This window comes from Zeugodacus cucurbitae, chromosome X (genome assembly GCF_028554725.1).
Source record: "Zeugodacus cucurbitae isolate PBARC_wt_2022May chromosome X, idZeuCucr1.2, whole genome shotgun sequence".
In the NCBI taxonomy this organism is placed as follows: Eukaryota; Metazoa; Arthropoda; class Insecta; order Diptera; family Tephritidae; genus Zeugodacus; species Zeugodacus cucurbitae.
This window is the reverse complement of record NC_071672.1, coordinates 1,737,118-1,758,949: the sequence shown is the minus strand read 5'-3', so window position 1 is coordinate 1,758,949 and position 21,832 is coordinate 1,737,118. Positions and strand designations below refer to the sequence as shown.

Below are 21,832 nucleotides of genomic sequence, written 5' to 3'. Positions count from 1 at the left end.
TAAATACTAATTAATTTTCATATCTTAATATATAAAAATCACGTGTCACGTTGTTTGTTTTCGATGGACTCCTAAACTACTGAACCGATTTTAATGAAATTTTTATCACTGTGTGCAGTTTGGTCCAACTTGAAAGATAGGATAGTTTATAACTCTCCTTATAGTCGCATTATTTATTTATTGCAAATTATTTGTTTATTATTAGCAAAGAGCTATCCACCAGTTGGTGGCGCTAAGTGCGCTGTGTTACAGTAGATGGCGCTACATTGCTTCCTAAATTTTCATGGATTTAGGCTGTCATAACAAAAGCTGTCACTTGCTAAAAACATTAAATGAAAATGCGTTGTTTGAAGTTTATATTATTTGTGGTAAAATTATACGAATCTATGACTTCCAATATTCTAAATTTAAGAAAAAATCACATACAATCCGTGAAATAAATAAAGTTATGAACATATGTATGGTCAGACAAATAAGCAATGAACAGAGTTCAAAAAGCGTTTTAACTATTTCAAATAAAAATTGGGCGGGGCGAAGTTCGCCGGATCAGCTAGTAATATTATAAATATCGCAGTTATAATGATGAATTTTCATAATGGATATTCAGGTTCGTCGGGCTTAACCTCTAAGCAGTTTCACGTACTATTTTACTATCTATTCAGATTTCTTTTCAACTTTCCCTCACGGTACTTGTTTACTATCGGTCTCATGGTTATATTTAGTTTTAGATGGAGTTTACCACCCACTTAGTGCTGCACTATCAAGCAACACGACTCTTTGGAAATATCTTTCTAGTAATCATTAACGTTATACGGGCCTGGCACCCTCTATGGGTAAATGGCCTCATTTAAGAAGGACTTAAATCGTTAATTTCTCATACTAGATATTAAGATATTCCATACACTGCATCTCACATTTGCCATATAGACAAAGTGACTTAGTGCTGAACTATTTTCTTTTCGCTCGCCGCTACTAAGAAAATCCTTGTTAGTTTCTTTTCCTCCCCTCATTAATATGCTTAATTTCAGGGGGTAGTCCCATATGAGTTGAGGTTGTATAAAAATATTTATATTTATTTTATATTTTAGCTTTTTGCTATTCTAAAGAAACGTACATAATTATTTCTTAACACCAATAATTTTCTTAATAATAAATATTCAATCTTTTCATCCCGTACGTACTCATAAAATTTTAGCAAGAAAGTTCCACAATTGGCTACGTAACTACTATCCGGGGAACAAGAACCGAAATTCTCTATTTACCCAGAACGAGTACATAAACCATGGTATTGCTTCCCAATCAAGCCCGACTATCTCAATCTTCAGAGCCAATCCTTATCCCGAAGTTACGGATCTAATTTGCCGACTTCCCTTACCTACATTATTCTATCGACTAGAGACTCTTCACCTTCGAGACCAGCTGCGGATATTGGTACGGCCTGTTGAGAAGTTTGCGTAACCCCACCATAAATTTTCAAGGTCCGAGGAGAAAATATCGACACAACAGTAAATGTCATGCTCTTCTAGTCCATCTACCATATCTCTCTTCGAAAGACTTCCATGGTAGTACGACTATAAAACAGAAAAGAAAACTCTTCCGATACCTCTCGACGGCTTCTTTATGGTCGTTCCTGTTGCCAGGATGAGCACAAGGCCCATTGGAATTGGAACCGTATTCCCTTTCGTTCAAAATTATTCAAGTGTTTAATTACTATGAAGAAAACATAATAATATATTCTCAACAATTCATTAAAACTTGAAAATTTTCGGCTTTCGCCTTGAACTTAGGACCGACTAACTCGTGATCAACCACTGTTCACACGAAACCCTTCTCCACTTCAGTCCTCCAAATTCTCATTCGATTATTTGCTACTACCACCAAGATCTGTACCAATGGCGGCTCCATGCAGGCTTACGCCAAACACTTCTAAGCACACCATTATACCCTCCTACTCACTAAAGTTTCAAAATTTATAATCCAACCGAAATTGTATTATAAATCATGTACTTTAGCGGTAATGTATAGGTATACAACTTAAGCGCCATCCATTTTAAGGGCTAGTTGCTTCGGCAGGTGAGTTGTTACACACTCCTTAGCGGATTACGACTTCCATGTCCACCGTCCTGCTGTTTTAAGCAACCAACGCCTTTCATGGTATCTGTAGCCCAAGCAGCACTTTAAAATTAATTAAAGTACATAACAGCATGGACTGCAATATGCGTTCAAAATGTCGATGTTCATGTGTCCTGCAGTTCACACGATGACGCACAGTTAGCTGCGTTCTTCATCGACCAATGAGCCGAGTGATCCACCGCTTAGAGTGATACTTTTTTGTTTATTTTAATTTAACGTCAATAGTTTTTAATTTATTGAAAGAATAACATTTCGTTTTCGTATATTATATAAATTATTTTAAAACAGCTTTCAATAAATTGTAATTTTCAACCCAAACATTTACAAGTTGCGCATGTCTTAGTCCAACAAAAACAGTAATTCCTTTTTTATTACATTTTATTTAATTTCTATAAATTTTTAAGGAATTACACGTTAATGAGAACAAATTAACTTATCATTTATATTATTTTTATAAATAATAAGTACAACTATATATGTTTAAAGGTTTGTTGCGTTCAAATACAATGTATGAGATATAATTTTCATTATACTACAATACAAGGAGTAAAAAAAAAGAAAAAAAAGAAAAACATTCAAATAAATGAATGAAAAGAAAAAAAAAGAAAATAATTTTTCTTTTTTATTCTTTTTTTGTTTGTTTGTTTGTTTGTTTGTTTGTTTTTTTTATAATATTTACGGATAGGAACACAATAATGATCCTTCCGCAGGTTCACCTACGGAAACCTTGTTACGACTTTTACTTCCTCTAAATAATCAAGTTCGGTAAACTTTTACGAAACAACCGTGAAACACAAGGCGTCACAGTGATTACGTCCGGAGACCTCACTAAATAATTCAATCGGTAGTAGCGACGGGCGGTGTGTACAAAGGGAAGGGACGTAATCAATGCGAGTTAATGACTCACACTTACTGGGAATTCCAAGTTCATGTGAACAGTTTCAGTTCACAATCCCAAGCATGAAAGTGGTTCAGCGGTTTACCCGGACCTCTCGGTCTAGGAAATACACGTTGATACTTTCATTGTAGCCCGCGTGCAGCCCAGGACATCTAAGGGCATCACAGACCTGTTATTGCTCAATCTCGTTACTGCTAGACGCAATTTGTCCATTTAAGAAGCTAGTGTCCTTATAATGGGACAAACCAACAGGTACGGCTCCACTTATATAAACACATTCAAACACTTGCACATTCAAGATGAACTCATGAATGAAGGATATATAAGCTTCAACACCATAATCCTGAAAGCATCTATTTAATATATTTGAGTTTCGTTCGTTATCGGAATTAACCAGACAAATCACTCCACGAACTAAGAACGGCCATGCACTACCACCCATAGATTCGAGAAAGAGCTATCAATCTGTCTTACACGCTTATGTTCGGACCTGGTAAGTTTTCCCGTGTTGAGTCAAATTAAGCCGCAGGCTCCACTCCTGGTGGTGCCCTTCCGTCAATTCCTTTAAGTTTCAGCTTTGCAACCATACTTCCCCCGGAGCCCAAAAGCTTTGGTTTCCCGGGAAGCGACTGAGAGAGCCATAGTAGTAGCTACACCCAATTGCTAGCTGGCATCGTTTATGGTTAGAACTAGGGCGGTATCTGATCGCCTTCGAACCTCTAACTTTCGTTCTTGATTAATGAAAACATCTTTGGCAAATGCTTTCGCTTAAGTTAGTCTTACGACGGTCCAAGAATTTCACCTCTCGCGTCGTAATACTAATGCCCCCAAATTGCTTCTTTTAATCATTACCTCTTGATCTAAAAACCAATGAAAGTAGAACAGAGGTCTTATTTCATTATTCCATGCACAAAATATTCAGGCATTTGGAGCCTGCTTTAAGCACTCTAATTTGTTCAAAGTAATTGTACCGGCCCACAACAACACTCGATGAAGAGCACTGAAGCAGGTTTAAATAGGAGGAATATATAAAAAATACATTGTATTAATTACATATAAGAACTCCACCGGTAATACTTGCATACATAAGGTAATGTACATACCACAATTATAGCTGTACTACCCGTATGAAGCACAAATTCAACTACGAACGTTTTAACCGCAACAACTTTAATATACGCTATTGGAGCTGGAATTACCGCGGCTGCTGGCACCAGACTTGCCCTCCAATAGGTCCTTGTTAAAGGATTTAAAGTGTACTCATTCCAATTACAGGGCCTCGGATATGAGTCCTGTATTGTTATTTTTCGTCACTACCTCCCCGAACTGGGGGTGGGTAATTTACGCGCCTGCTGCCTTCCTTAGATGTGGTAGCCGTTTCTCAGGCTCCCTCTCCGGAATCGAACCCTGATTCCCCGTTACCCGTTGCAACCATGGTAGTCCTAGATACTACCATCAAAAGTTGATAGGGCAGACATTTGAGAGATCTGTCGTCGGTACGAGACCATATGATCTGCAAGTTATCTAGAGTTCAACCAATATAACGATCTTACGATCGCTTGGTTTTAGCCTAATAAAAGCACACGTTCCAAAAGGTCCGTGTTTATTTTGCATGTATTAGCTCTAGAATTACCACAGTTATCCAAGTAACTGTTAACGATCTATGGAACCATAACTGATATAATGAGCCTTTTGCGGTTTCACTTTTAATTTGTTTGTACTTAGACATGCATGGCTTAATCTTTGAGACAAGCATATAACTACTGGCAGGATCAACCAGAATAATATTTTTTATTCATTTATATAATATTTTTTATACTATATAAATTTTTATAATGATATTTTCAATATTTGAAAATTAAGTACACGACATTTACAAAATGCAAAGAAGAACGAAATCGCGACAATAAATAATTATGAAATTTCTTTTACTACGATTGATTAAAAAATTCACTTCATTTCATTTAATTTCATATTATTGTATTATTTATTGCGGTCTTATTCGGACTTTGAGAGATTGTATCTTATCGTGAGAAAGAATTTTCGTTCTCTATACATATATAATATAATTATTAATGTAAGGACGATGTTTCTTCTTGTATTTGTTAAACTTTCAAATAATATCATTTTTTATACATTTTACTTTATTTCAATGCATATAGTGTATATATCTTTTTTTAAAAGTATATACGTTTTTCTTTTGATTTGAAATTAATAATTTCAATTCAATTATTTTTCATTTTATTTCATATATGATATGAAAGTATTCGAGCGTAATAATATAAATATTTAACTTTATTGAATTTTATTCTTTACCCACATATATTTTATGTAAATAGAAGAACAAACCCCAAAAAAAGTTAAATTAAAAAAAAACGACTACATTATGTTAGGTATAGAAGAATAATCTCAATTAATAACATTTCATTATTAACAAAATTATTTCTATTTAAACCAACTGTAGCAAACCAGGAATAAATTGTTTTGCTCTCATTTATATATTACACTTAAATACCCTTATATATATATGAAAAAAATTTTCATATAAGTACTAAGTATGCAATTTCATACAAGTATTAAAATTTTCATACAAGTACTAATATCAAAGTTTCATACAACATATATGTTTTCTGCCACGCACACCTCACCAACCCGAAATCGTATGAAAAAAATCTTTTTAACCATATAAAAGTTTTAAATTCATATATACACAAGTAATTTATATCATTTTCTACGAGCATTATGCTTATAAGAAATATTACAACATCAAAAATAGCTTAACATTTATTTTTTTTTTTTAATTTTTTGTACTTATATGAAAATTATTTAGTTGTATGAATTCATACACTTAGTACTTATATGAAAATTAATTACTTGTAACGGAAATTATTATTATTAATTACTTACGGAGCATGGGCCTCTTAATGCATTCTTGCATAGGAGGCACCTTGCAGATAGTCCAGAGTGTATGTGTGGGGCGTGTGTTGAGGATTGGATGCATGTTATAGCGGAATGCCCGATGTACTCAGACATTAGGGACCTTGGGGGTATGGGGATTAGTTGGACTGATGGACGGTTAGATGTTAGTGGTGTGATCTCCACTAGTCGGGATGCCGAACAGTTAGGGTCGTTTGAAAGATTTGCGCGCGTGTTGTTCAGGCGGCGAAGACAATTGGCTGAAGATAGGGGTTAGCTTCTGGTATGAAAGGTGTATGAATTGGATGAGAGAATGGGATTCAATCCCTGGTCACCAGTCCAGAGCTGTATGGAAGCTCAACTGGCAGTAGTTTCGGCTACGAGGTCTGACCGGAGACTTAATTCTGGTACCACGGGGAGTAGGAGCCCTTGGAGTTCGCTCCAACCTGCTCGTGCGGACTGGCTCCTCGGAGAGTATCGTGGTGGTTGTGGTTCAATACCCAAATGCGGGGAGAGTGACTTTGGTCACTCAATGTGGAGTTGCATTGCAACCGGGTGCCGGACCCAAAGCACGGCAGAGGTTTTAGATATGCCTTGAACCCCACCAAGGTGGTTAGTGTGTCCATACCACACGCCAATTGGTACTGAATAATGCATTGCATTTTTCGGGGCGCTGATCATCGCATTGATTTGACCCGCTGTGCTTTTGAGCACCGTGAGGTAAGGCCGTCGTCGGCAGGTACTAACGTTAATATTGGCTTTAGATGTCCCTATCTGCGAAGAGCCGAAACCACATGGTGATATATTTGCATATAAGTACTAATTAATTTTCATATAAATACTAATTGTATGAATTCATTCAAGTAAATGATTTTCATATAAATACTAAATAATTTTCATATAGATACTAAATAATTTTCATATAGGTACTAAGTTTATGAATTCATACAAGTAAAAAAATTTCATATAAATACTAATTGTATGAATTCATGCAAGTAAATAATTTTCATATAAATACTAAATAATTTTCATATAGGTACTAAGTTTATGAATTCATACAAGTAAAAAATTTTCATATAAATACTAATTGTATGAAAATAATTTTCATATAAGTACTAATTAATTTTCATATAAATACTAAATAACTTTCATATAGATACTAAGTTTATGAATTCATACAAGTAAATAATTTTCATATAAGTACTAATTAATTTTCATATAAATACTAATTGTATGAATTCATACAAGTAATTAATTTTCATATAAATACTAATTAATTTTCATATCTTAATATATAAAAATCACGTGTCACGTTGTTTGTTTTCGATGGACTCCTAAACTACTGAACCGATTTTAATGAAATTTTTATCACTGTGTGCAGTTTGGTCCAACTTGAAAGATAGGATAGTTTATAACTCTCCTTATAGTCGCATTATTTATTTATTGCAAATTATTTGTTTATTATTAGCAAAGAGCTATCCACCAGTTGGTGGCGCTAAGTGCGCTGTGTTACAGTAGATGGCGCTACATTGCTTCCTAAATTTTCATGGATTTAGGCTGTCATAACAAAAGCTGTCACTTGCTAAAAACATTAAATGAAAATGCGTTGTTTGAAGTTTATATTATTTGTGGTAAAATTATACGAATCTATGACTTCCAATATTCTAAATTTAAGAAAAAATCACATACAATCCGTGAAATAAATAAAGTTATGAACATATGTATGGTCAGACAAATAAGCAATGAACAGAGTTCAAAAAGCGTTTTAACTATTTCAAATAAAAATTGGGCGGGGCGAAGTTCGCCGGATCAGCTAGTAATATTATAAATATCGCAGTTATAATGATGAATTTTTCATAATGGATATTCAGGTTCATCGGGCTTAACCTCTAAGCAGTTTCACGTACTATTTTACTATCTATTCAGATTTCTTTTCAACTTTCCCTCACGGTACTTGTTTACTATCGGTCTCATGGTTATATTTAGTTTTAGATGGAGTTTACCACCCACTTAGTGCTGCACTATCAAGCAACACGACTCTTTGGAAATATCTTTCTAGTAATCATTAACGTTATACGGGCCTGGCACCCTCTATGGGTAAATGGCCTCATTTAAGAAGGACTTAAATCGTTAATTTCTCATACTAGATATTAAGATATTCCATACACTGCATCTCACATTTGCCATATAGACAAAGTGACTTAGTGCTGAACTATTTTCTTTTCGCTCGCCGCTACTAAGAAAATCCTTGTTAGTTTCTTTTCCTCCCCTCATTAATATGCTTAATTTCAGGGGGTAGTCCCATATGAGTTGAGGTTGTATAAAAATATTTATATTTATTTTATATTTTAGCTTTTTGCTATTCTAAAGAAACGTACATAATTATTTCTTAACACCAATAATTTTCTTAATAATAAATATTCAATCTTTTCATCCCGTACGTACTTATAAAATTTTAGCAAGAAAGTTCCACAATTGGCTACGTAACTACTATCCGGGGAACAAGAACCGAAATTCTCTATTTACCCAGAACGAGTACATAAACCATGGTATTGCTTCCCAATCAAGCCCGACTATCTCAATCTTCAGAGCCAATCCTTATCCCGAAGTTACGGATCTAATTTGCCGACTTCCCTTACCTACATTATTCTATCGACTAGAGACTCTTCACCTTCGAGACCAGCTGCGGATATTGGTACGGCCTGTTGAGAAGTTTGTGTAACCCCACCATAAATTTTCAAGGTCCGAGGAGAAAATATCGACACAACAGTAAATGTCATGCTCTTCTAGTCCATCTACCATATCTCTCTTCGAAAGACTTCCATGGTAGTACGACTATAAAACAGAAAAGAAAACTCTTCCGATACCTCTCGACGGCTTCTTTATGGTCGTTCCTGTTGCCAGGATGAGCACAAGGCCCATTGGAATTGGAACCGTATTCCCTTTCGTTCAAAATTATTCAAGTGTTTAATTACTATGAAGAAAACATAATAATATATTCTCAACAATTCATTAAAACTTGAAAATTTTCGGCTTTCGCCTTGAACTTAGGACCGACTAACTCGTGATCAACCACTGGTCACACGAAACCCTTTTCCACTTCAGTCCTCCAAATTCTCATTCGATTATTTGCTACTACCACCAAGATCTGTACCAATGGCGGCTCCATGCAGGCTTACGCCAAACACTTCTAAGCACACCATTATACCCTCCTACTCACTAAAGTTTCAAAATTTATAATCCAACCGAAATTGTATTATAAATCATGTACTTTAGCGGTAATGTATAGGTATACAACTTAAGCGCCATCCATTTTAAGGGCTAGTTGCTTCGGCAGGTGAGTTGTTACACACTCCTTAGCGGATTACGACTTCCATGTCCACCGTCCTGCTGTTTTAAGCAACCAACGCCTTTCATGGTATCTGTAGCCCAAGCAGCACTTTAAAATTGATTAAAGTACATAACAGCATGGACTGCAATATGCGCTCAAAATGTCGATGTTCATGTGTCCTGCAGTTCACACGATGACGCACAGTTAGCTGCGTTCTTCATCGACCAATGAGCCGAGTGATCCACCGCTTAGAGTGATACTTTTTTGTTTATTTTAATTTAACGTCAATAGTTTTTAATTTATTGAAAGAATAACATTTCGTTTTCGTATATTATATAAATTATTTTAAAACAGCTTTCAATAAATTGTAATTTTCAACCCAAACATTTACAAGTTGCGCATGTCTTAGTCCAACAAAAACAGTAATTCCTTTTTTATTACATTTTATTCAATTTCTATAAATTTTTAAGGAATTACACGTTAATGAGAACAAATTAACTTATCATTTATATTATTTTTATAAATAATAAGTACAACTATATATGTTTAAAGGTTTGTTGCGTTCAAATACAATGTATGAGATATAATTTTCATTATACTACAATACAAGGAGTAAAAAAAAAAAGAAAAAAAAGAAAAACATTCAAATAAATGAATGAAAAGAAAAAAAAAGAAAATAATTTTTCTTTTTTATTCTTTTTTTGTTTGTTTGTTTGTTTTTTTTTATAATATTTACGGATAGGAACACAATAATGATCCTTCCGCAGGTTCACCTACGGAAACCTTGTTACGACTTTTACTTCCTCTAAATAATTAAGTTCGGTAAACTTTTACGAAACAACCGTGAAACACAAGGCGTCACAGTGATTACGTCCGGAGACCTCACTAAATAATTCAATCGGTAGTAGCGACGGGCGGTGTGTACAAAGGGCAGGGACGTAATCAATGCGAGTTAATGACTCACACTTACTGGGAATTCCAAGTTCATGTGAACAGTTTCAGTTCACAATCCCAAGCATGAAAGTGGTTCAGCGGTTTACCCGGACCTCTCGGTCTAGGAAATACACGTTGATACTTTCATTGTAGCCCGCGTGCAGCCCAGGACATCTAAGGGCATCACAGACCTGTTATTGCTCAATCTCGTTACTGCTAGACGCAATTTGTCCATTTAAGAAGCTAGTGTCCTTATAATGGGACAAACCAACAGGTACGGCTCCACTTATATAAACACATTCAAACACTTGCACATTCAAGATGAACTCATGAATGAAGGATATATAAGCTTCAACACCATAATCCTGAAAGCATCTATTTAATATATTTGAGTTTCGTTCGTTATCGGAATTAACCAGACAAATCACTCCACGAACTAAGAACGGCCATGCACTACCACCCATAGATTCGAGAAAGAGCTATCAATCTGTCTTACACGCTTATGTTCGGACCTGGTAAGTTTTCCCGTGTTGAGTCAAATTAAGCCGCAGGCTCCACTCCTGGTGGTGCCCTTCCGTCAATTCCTTTAAGTTTCAGCTTTGCAACCATACTTCCCCCGGAGCCCAAAAGCTTTGGTTTCCCGGGAAGCGACTGAGAGAGCCATAGTAGTAGCTACACCCAATTGCTAGCTGGCATCGTTTATGGTTAGAACTAGGGCGGTATCTGATCGCCTTCGAACCTCTAACTTTCGTTCTTGATTAATGAAAACATCTTTGGCAAATGCTTTCGCTTAAGTTAGTCTTACGACGGTCCAAGAATTTCACCTCTCGCGTCGTAATACTAATGCCCCCAAACTGCTTCTTTTAATCATTACCTCTTGATCTAAAAACCAATGAAAGTAGAACAGAGGTCTTATTTCATTATTCCATGCACAAAATATTCAGGCATTTGGAGCCTGCTTTAAGCTCTCTAATTTGTTCAAAGTAATTGTACCGGCCCACAACAACACTCGATGAAGAGCACTGAAGCAGGTTTAAATAGGAGGAATATATAAAAAATACATTGTATTAATTACATATAAGAACTCCACCGGTAATACTTGCATACATAAGGTAATGTACATACCACAATTATAGCTGTACTACCCGTATGAAGCACAAATTCAACTACGAACGTTTTAACCGCAACAACTTTAATATACGCTATTGGAGCTGGAATTACCGCGGCTGCTGGCACCAGACTTGCCCTCCAATAGGTCCTTGTTAAAGGATTTAAAGTGTACTCATTCCAATTACAGGGCCTCGGATATGAGTCCTGTATTGTTATTTTTCGTCACTACCTCCCCGAACTGGGGGTGGGTAATTTACGCGCCTGCTGCCTTCCTTAGATGTGGTAGCCGTTTCTCAGGCTCCCTCTCCGGAATCGAACCCTGATTCCCCGTTACCCGTTGCAACCATGGTAGTCCTAGATACTACCATCAAAAGTTGATAGGGCAGACATTTGAGAGATCTGTCGTCGGTACGAGACCATATGATCTGCAAGTTATCTAGAGTTCAACCAATATAACGATCTTACGATCGCTTGGTTTTAGCCTAATAAAAGCACACGTTCCAAAAGGTCCGTGTTTATTTTGCATGTATTAGCTCTAGAATTACCACAGTTATCCAAGTAACTGTTAACGATCTATGGAACCATAACTGATATAATGAGCCTTTTGCGGTTTCACTTTTAATTTGTTTGTACTTAGACATGCATGGCTTAATCTTTGAGACAAGCATATAACTACTGGCAGGATCAACCAGAATAATATTTTTTATTCATTTATATAATATTTTTTATACTATATAAATTTTTATAATGATATTTTCAATATTTGAAAATTAAGTACACGACATTTACAAAATGCAAAGAAGAACGAAATCGCGACAATAAATAATTATGAAATTTCTTTTACTACGATTGATTAAAAAATTCACTTCATTTCATTTAATTTCATATTATTGTATTATTTATTGCGGTCTTATTCGGACTTTGAGAGATTGTATCTTATCGTGAGAAAGAATTTTCGTTCTCTATACATATATAATATAATTATTATTGTAAGGACGATGTTTCTTCTTGTATTTGTTAAACTTTCAAATAATATCATTTTTTATACATTTTACTTTATTTCAATGCATATAGTGTATATATCTTTTTTTAAAAGTATATACGTTTTTCTTTTGATTTGAAATTAATAATTTCAATTCAATTATTTTTCATTTTATTTCATATATGATATGAAAGTATTCGAGCGTAATAATATAAATATTTAACTTTATTGAATTTTATTCTTTACCCACATATATTTTATGTAAATAGAAGAACAAACCCCAAAAAAAGTTAAATTAAAAAAAAAAACGACTACATTATGTTAGGTATAGAAGAATAATCTCAATTAATAACATTTCATTATTAACAAAATTATTTCTATTTAAACCAACTGTAGCAAACCAGGAATAAATTGTTTTGCTCTCATTTATATATTACACTTAAATACTCTTATATATATATATATATATATATAAGTACTAAGTATGCAATTTCATACAAGTATTAAAATTTTCATACAAGTACTAATATCAAAGTTTCATACAACATATATGTTTTCTGCCACGCACACCTCACCAACCCGAAATCGTATGAAAAAAAATCTTTTTAACCATATAAAAGTTTTAAATTCATATATACACAAGTAATTTATATCATTTTCTACGAGCATTATGCTTATAAGAAATATTACAACATCAAAAATAGCTTAACATTTATTTTTTTTTTTAAATTTTTTGTACTTATATGAAAATTATTTAGTTGTATGAATTCATACACTTAGTACTTATATGAAAATTAATTACTTGTATGAATTCATAAACTTAGTATCTATACGAAAATTATGTAGTATTTATATGAAAATTAATTAGTATTTACTAGCTGACCCGGCGAACTTCGCCCCGCCCAATTTTTATTTGAAATAGTTAAAACGCTTTTTGAACTCTGTTCAAGGCCATTTATTTGTATTGAATGTTAATATATTCAGGGAATAACGTCTCTGATCAATTTAAATATTTTTAGCGAAGTTCGTTGTTTGTTTTGTTTTGTAGCGTGTAAACAAATAAAGAAGATGGCTCTCCAACACGCGAACATGACACATACATACCTATGTATGTACATATGAAACTGTAAAATTTTGAACTTAAACGATAAATCGGTTTGAATCATTCGAATTCTCAGAATGAACATTTCCTCACTTTTAGATTTGCTGTGTTGTAGTAAACTATTCACTACAGTGAAATTATTCTTTATGAATAAAGACGGTAACCTTAGTATATATCTGGTATAAAAATCCACGGGATTGAAATTTGAACTTGAGGTCAAAATTTTTAAAATTATTGATGAAAATTTTCGTAGAGTTGATAATACGCACAAATTTTCATAAAATAGTTCATTTTTGATTTTATATTCAAGTTTTTAACAAATAAGTTAATTACAAAATTGTTAGTTGATAACATGTAACATTTAATTTTATAATCTTAGGATAGGTAATTCTTAATTTTTAATAGTAGTATTTATTTTTTTGAATTAAAAACATTTTAATTTAACTTAGCACTAATTGGTGCACAATATTTTTGGTTAACCTGTCTCGAGCTAACACAAATAGATTTGATGGTTTTCCTACACGTGAGCATGCAACATATAATTGCCCATGGGAAAAACATGGATTATCCAAATCTAACCCACAAATGGACATTTATTTATAATTTTACTCCATACTTATGTTGTGCTTAAGATAAAACAGGAAAATAGTGTTTTACAGTTCATACTTAGGTTATGCTTAAGCACTGAAAATGGGAGGCTTAAGCAACGCTTAAATAACAGCTGATTTTTGTTTTGAATTTGCTTTGAATTTTCAGCGACATCTTTCGTAGCGTAGGGCAAGTGTCCGTTCGTTTGAACTCAATAACAGCTTATACTTTTCCTTCAGTTCCCATAGGTGCTCCGACTCGCTAGTGATGAAATTTGGGGTTCTTTTGTTGTTTTCATCAATTTTTTATATAATTTTCCTCGCAAATTTATGTATTGTCTGTTATAATTTAAATATTTCAAACATATTTTTATGAATGACATTTGTAAAACATATGTTGCCCATAACGTTGCCATATATCATAATAAAATTTTATAGAAATTAAGCATTGACTGTGAAACGCAAACGACTACTCAGTTTGCAACAATACTTAGCTAAGATTTTATTTAGGCACAACTTAAGTATGAACTGTGAAACCGGGCATTAGCCATACAAAATTCTATACCTAAATGCAAATAAATGATTTTTTTTTTTGCATTTAGGAAATACATGCAGAAATCAACTCTGCGATTTCCTAAATTCCTCTGAAATCTCCCAAATTCGAGGAAGATTTACTGGAAAAGAGTGGCAGCATTGCTTATTTGTCTGACCATACATATGTACATAACTTTATTTATTTCACGGATTGTATGTGATTTTTTCTTAAATTTAGAATATTGGAAGTCATAGATTCGTATAACTTTACCACAAATAATATAAACTTCAAACAACGCATTTTCATTTAATGTTTTTAGCAAGTGGCAGCTTTTGCTATGACAGCCTAAATCCATGAACATTTAAAAAGAAATATAGCGCCATCTACTGTTACATAGCGTACTTAGCGCCACCAACTGGTGGATAGCTCTTTGCTAATAATAAACAAATTATTTGCAATAAATAAATAATGCGACTATAAGGAGAGTTATAAACTATCCTATCTTTCAAGTTGGACCAAACTGCACACAGTGTTAAAAATTTCATTAAAATCGGTTCAGTAGTTTAGGAGTCCATCGAAAACAAACAATGTGACACGTGATTTTTATACATTAAGATAGTAATAGTGTGCATTTTTTTCATATAAGGACATTGTAATCTATTAACATAATAAAATATTTATCAAAAGATCATTGGTGTTAAGTTTATTCAAATTAATTTGCTTTAAGCTTATTAACATAGAATAAATACTGATGATTTGATAAAGTGTTGATAGATTTTACATATATAATGCTTAAATTCTTTTGAATTTTACAATAATATTATTATCATTGATTTTAATATTAATTGTATGCATTTATATGATTAACAATGCGAAAGATTCAGGATACCTTCGGGACCCGTCTTGAAACACGGACCAAGGAGTCTAACATATGTGCAAGTCATTGGGTTATATTAAATCTAATGGCGAAATTAACTTAACTTTTATATAATGGGATTAATTTTTAGTGAAATATTTTACTATTAATTCAATCCCGGGGCGTTCCATATAGTTATGTATAATGATAATTTATTATTATTTATACCTCTAACTGGAGCGTACCTTGAGCATATATGCTGTGACCCGAAAGATGGTGAACAATACTTGATCAGGTTGAAGTCAGGGGAAACCCTGATGGAAGACCGGACCCAAAGTACGGCAGAGGTTTTAGATAGGCCTCGAACCCCACCAAGGTGGTCAGTGTGTCCATTCCACACGCCAATTGGTACTGAATAATGCATTGCATTTTTCGGGGCGCTGATCATCGCATTGATCTGATCCGCTGTGCTTTTGAGCACCGTGAGGTAAGGCCATCGTCGGCAGGTACTCACGTTAATATTGGCTTTAGATGTCCCTATCTGCTCATTTTCGTTAGTTGGCTTTCGACGCGGATAGACGTGCGTGCGCATCGTGATTTTTCTTGGTGAGTTTTTCTTTGCGATTTGTTGGTGGAAATTTTTCGGTATTTCCTTTTGTGCGGACATTTGTTTACGCGGTGTGTGATAGGCACCGTTATTGCCTGGCGTGGGTAGCTAGTGTTGTTGTTGCTACGGTCGCGTGTGATTTTGTGCGACTGCACACTTTTGTGCATTTTTCGAATTTTTGTGCGCGCGTGGTAACGGGTTTCGGTACGGGCGAGTGTTTTTGTACAGTCGCGGTTGACTGTACGGCGTGTACTGGTAAGTACAACTTTGTTGATTTCCTTAAGTAGCGTGGGTATCACGTTTGTTGTTGGTGGGCTGTCGCACAGTTTCAGTGGTTTACCGTGTTGTTGGTATTCCCACTGGCTGGATTGCCTACCGGTGAGTGCTGTGCTGAGCGCCTGGCGTTCAGTTGCACTTGTTTCGGGTTTGCTCGGACAGTTTTGCCCAAAGGGTGCCTGGGGCTGTCCCAGTGCTGAGGTCGCTGACTGTTGCGTCGACTGCGGTCGTAGCAGAGTGCTGTTAAGCCCACAGTGCGGTTGACTCGCGACCGTTACGTTGACATTGATCTGTCCGGCGGTCTTTTTGAGTAGCCTTTTCAGACCTTTGGCTGGGTTGTGGGCTGTGCCCTCGCGAGAGCGCATTAACCGACTGCTTGGGTGGTGACTGCTACAGAGCGAGTATACGTGTGAGTCAGCGTCTTCAGTGCGTTCAGTTGCACGCGCCTGGAGAGCAGCTGTTTCGGGTTTTACCTGAGCAGGTAGCTTCTGCGCCAGTGTTCGCCGGCGTAACAGCCTGCCTGGGGGTAGGCCGCTGGTGGGAATGGCTCCACCACGGAGGAGGAAGGTTATGTCCCTCGCTGAAAGCGACGGGTCGGGCCCCATAACAGTGATGGTGGAAACGTCGTCGGGTGATGAGGAGGTGAGGCCACCGGTGAGGTCTCCGCCGCGGAGGAGGGCGCGTTTGGGGTCGCCTCTGTTGATGAAATCAGAGGATGGTGGGAGTGAGAGCGGTAGCGGAATAGGTGGCACCGCTGAAAAAGCGGTTGCTCACCCCGCAGTTTCGGGTGCTTCCAAGCCGGCCGAGAGCGGCGGTAACAGCGGCACTGGGAAGGGCGTCGTGAAGAAGGGTGTCGCAAAAAAGAGCGTCGCGAAGGAGGGATCGACGAAAGTCAGCTTGGCGAAGGAGGGGGGGGAAACGTGAGGGTGGAGTTAATGGGGGTGTGGTTGGGGGAGGCGCTATCAGCCATGTTGCTGCCATGAAGGCAGTGACGGCCGAGTTGAACGCCTTGGTGTTTGGGGCTAAGGACTTTGAGGTCACTACTGCGAAGGGGCTGATGGAGCTTGCCTCGAAGTACGAGGCACTCCTGATGACGGTAGTAACCGAGAATGCCCATCTTCGCGGTCAAGTTGACGCTCTCAGCGGGGGTGTGGGGGATATATTCCCCAACCGAAGAGGTCGGTTGTGGGTTTGGCTCCGGCTGAGTCGGTGCGTGCGCCTCCAGCACCTGTGTTGGAGGCGATTGCTCCGGCATTGCCGAAGCCCGTGGAGACGTGGTCGGTGGTGGTGTGCAGCAAGGCCCCGACGACTTCCTCTAAGGAAGTCATCAAAAAGGTGGTGAAAGAGGTGGGACCTTCCCTCGGAGTGCGAGTGCACGAGGTGAAGCCGATTAAGGGTGGTGGGGTGGTTATTCGCACCCCCTCTGTCTTAGAGAGGGAAAAGGTGGCGAATAATGCCAAATTCGGAGAGGTGGGATTGAATGTGACTGTGAACCGGAAGTTGGGTCCGCGGGTTGTGGTTCAGGGGGTTCACACCGAAATCTCCCATGATGACTTCATGGAGGAGCTCTTTCGGTTGAACCTCCAGGACGTCAGCCCTGGGGCACGAAAGTCAGATGTGCGGATGGTCAGTCGGCCCTGGAAGGAGGCCGCTGATGGTAGCACCAACGTTGTCCTTGAGGGTTCGGACAAATCAATGTCCGCCCTCTTGGAAGCGGGAAGGTGCTACATAAAGTGGTTTTCCTTCAGGGTTCGACCGGATACCCCTGTTGCTGGCTGCTTCCGGTGTATGGGTTTTGACCATAGAGTGGCTGAGTGTAGGGCCAAATCAGATGTCTGTAGGAGGTGCGGTCAAGAAGGCCACAGAGCTGCCGGTTGCGCCAGTGCACCCCATTGTCGTAACTGTGCATTTAAGGGTAGGCCAGCTGGGCATCTTATGATGTCCGCTGTCTGCCCGATATACTGTGGCGTTGTTGAGCGCGCCCTCGCCAGACACTGATGGGGGGTATTTGTCAGCTAAATTGTCAGGGATCGTATGCCGTGATGTGTGAGTTGGGGGGTTGTAAGCTTGAGGGTGGGTGCGGCATTGCCTTACTCCAGGAGCCCTACACCACCAATGGTGTGGTTCGGGTCTTCCGGGAGTTTTCAGGGTCTTTACGGACCTTGGGGTTAATGCCGCAATTGTTGTGACTGTTCCAAACTACGATTGCGTAGTGTTGGATTCGTCGCAACAGGGGGTGTGTGTTTCAGTAGAGGGGGAGTTCGGTAAAATGATTGTCGCTAGTTTGTATTGCAAATTTAGCGAGCCTCTAGAGCCCTATCTGGGCTACATGGATAAGCTGCTACTACTGGGGAGTAGTAGCCCATTTATCCTAGGGTTGGATGTGAATGCCTCGTCCTCGATGTGGTTTAGTAAGGTATCCAGACATTCGTCTGGATATAAAAGCCACATCCGAGGCGAGGTATTGAGTGAATGTGTGGTGGCTAAGAGCCTCCACATTTTGAATGAGCCGAGTGAATGGTTTACGTTTGAGGGGCCTAGGGGCATGAGTGATATTGACGTAACGTTAATGAATGAGGCAGCAAGGAGAGCGTTTGACGTCAGTTGGGAGATTAGGGGAGGGTGGGGATTGAGTGACCATAAATTGAATACAAATGGCGATGGCGTACCTCTGGTACTGACTGGAACCAATATGGACAGAATGTAAGGGAAGCGGTATTGGAAATACCGCTTAGTGAGTTTGAGGAATTGGGGGTGGACGAGCAAATTGCTCGGCTGTATGAGTTGGTCTGGTGTGTTAATGATAGGGTTTTCAGGAAATATCAAAGTTCTAGGATTAGGAAATTTAAGTGGTGGACGAATGAGTTAACCTTGAAGAGGAGGACTGTCCGGCGGTTGAGACGAAAGTTCCAGCGTGCTCGGCGGTCCAATTCGGATAGGTTATCCCAGATCAGATATGATTTTAGTTGTGCGGTTAGAGAGTATAAGGATATGCTTGTGAAAATAAAAGAAGAGGAATGGAGGAGCTTTGTTGGGGAGAATAGGGACGACCCCTGGGGGCAGGTCTACAGGATCTGCAGGGGTCGTAAGAGGGAGGATATCACCTCTCTCCGCGTTGGTGACTCTGTGTTATCAACGTGGAGAGAGTGTGCGGAGGTTCTGTTAAGAGCGTTCTTTCCCAAGGCTGAGGTTCAGGCACCTCAAGCACAAGAGGTACCTGTTCCTCCACTAGAAGATGAGGAGTTGGGATACGCCTTTGGCCTGGTTAGGTCTAAACGGTCCCCAGGTTTTGATGGTTTGAACGGAGAGATGTGCAAAAGCTTGTGGAAGTTCATTCCGGAATACTTGGAGGTCATTTATAACAAATGCGTGTGGGAGGGATATTTTCCACGTGAGTGGAGAAGTGCCAGGGTCGTCCCTCTCCTGAAGTCCCCTGATAAGATCAGGAGTGATCCTCGTTCTTATCGGGGCATCAGCCTTCTTCCGGTGCTTGGAAAAGTACTGGAGAGGGTTATGGTGGAACGACTTCAGGAGCTAACGCGGGGTATGTGGTCGGATAGGCAGTATGGGTTCAGGAAAGGACGCAGTGTGGAAGATGCGTGGATGTATGTGCAGAATGTTGTTAGGGAGAATGTCAACAAGTATGTCCTAGGCATATTTGTTGACTTCAAGGGGGCATTCGATTATCTGATCTGGGATCGAGTGATAGAACGGTTAGAAGCCTCCATCGTTGGAATGAATGGGAGTGTGGAGATTGGAGTGGCTCGTGGCTGTCCGCAGGGATCCATATGTGGCCCATATATATGGAACCTCATGATGGACTCTCTGCTTGGGCAGCTCGAACCACTCTGTAAGTGTTGTGCGTATGCGGACGACCTTCTTCTCCTTGTTGAAGGTCGCTCAAGGCGTGAGTTTTATCGGATGGGAGAACAATTTTTAGAAATTGTCCACAATCGGGTGATAAGTGTGGGTGTAGACATCTCGATGGACAAAACGGTGACAATGCTTTTAAAAGGCAGACTGTCACCGGGGCGTCCACCGGTTGTCCGAGTGAATGGGGTCGGCATCAGGTATGTGACGCAAGTCAAGTACCTGGGGTTGACCATGAGTGAAAGAATGTGTTTTACTCCACACTTGGTGAGTGTGAAGGTGCGACTGCAGGCGGTCGTAGGTAAGGTTATGCGCGTTTTACGGAGTGATTGGGCCTCGGACGTCGTGCTGTTCGCACCATATACCGCGGCTTGTTTGTGGCCTGTGCCACTTATGGAGCTGCTGTATGGTGGCGAACTACCACGACGGTCTTCGGTCGCCGAAGGCTCCTCTCCGTCCAGCGTTGCATGATGCTCGCCTGTCTGCCTGTATGTCGCACTGTTTCTACGGATGCGTTGCAGGTGTTACTAGGTGCGCCCCCTCTTGACCTGGTTGTCATACAGCGTGCTGTATCATTCAGGTTAAGAAGGGGTCTGAGTGTGTCATTGCTGCGGAATGATTTGATTTCCGATGATGATGTGGAGAGGGAGGGATATCTAGGGAGCAAGAGGCTTCTAGATGATAGGGTCAGGTGTAGGTGGCAAGACCGTTGGGACAGTAGTCTCAATGGTCGGGTGACTTATGAGTACATCCGGGACGTTAGGTATGTAGAAGGAAACCCAGACTTCAGATTTTGTCTAAGTCTGGGTTTCCTGCTTACGGGGCATGGGCCTCTTAATGCATTCTTGCATAAGAGGCACCTTGCAGATAGTCCAGAGTGTATGTGTGGGGCATGTGTTGAGAATTGGGAGCATGTTATAGCGGAATGCCCGATGTACTCAGACATTAGGGACCTTGGGGGTATGGGGATTAGTTGGACTGATGGACGGTTAGATGTTAGTGGTGTGATCTCCACTAGTCGGAATGCCGAACAGTTATTGTCGTTTGAAAGATTTGCGCGTGTGTTGTTCAGGCGGCGAAGACAATTGGCTGAAGACCGGGGTTAGCTTCTGGTGTGAAAGGTGTATGAATTGGTTGAGAGAATGGGATTGAATCCATGGTCACCAGTCCAGAGCTGTATGGAAGCTCAACTGGTATTAGTTTCGGCTACGAGGTCTGACCGGAGACTTAATTCTGGTACCACGGGGAGCAGGAGCCCTTGGAGTTCGCTCCAACCTGCTCATGCGGACTGGCCCCTCGGGGAGTATCGTGGTGGTTGTGGTTCAATACCCAAATGCGGGGAGAGTGACTTTGGTCACTCAATGTGGAGTTGCATTGCAACCGGGTGCCGGACCCACAGTACAACAGAGGTTTTAGATAGGCCTCGAACCCCACCAAGGTGGTTAGTGTGTCCATTCCACACGCCAATTGGTACCGAATAATGCGTAGCATTTTCGGGGCGCTGATCATCGCATTGATTTGATCCGCTGTGCTTTTGAGCACCGTGGAGTAAGGCCGTCGTCGGCAGGTACCCACGTTAATCCCACCGGACGTTGTCCCTATCTACTCATTCATTCGTTAGTTGGCTTTCGACGCGGACAGACGTGCGTGCGCATCGTGATTTTCTTGGTAACGGGTTTCGGTACGGGCGAGTGTT

The 21,832-nt window shown here is 39.0% G+C and overlaps 2 non-coding genes across 2 annotated transcripts; both read right to left on the bottom strand.

Moving 5' to 3' along the window:
- Positions 1-2,826: 2,826 nt before the first annotated feature.
- Positions 2,827-4,814, bottom strand: LOC128923307 (small subunit ribosomal RNA). The gene has a single exon (XR_008472274.1). It is a non-coding gene; the product is annotated as a small subunit ribosomal RNA (ribosomal RNA).
- Positions 4,815-10,028: 5,214 nt separating this feature from the next.
- On the bottom strand, positions 10,029-12,016 carry LOC128923300 (small subunit ribosomal RNA). Its single transcript, XR_008472267.1, has one exon. It is a non-coding gene; the product is annotated as a small subunit ribosomal RNA (ribosomal RNA).
- Between the last annotated feature and the right edge of the window lie 9,816 nt (positions 12,017-21,832).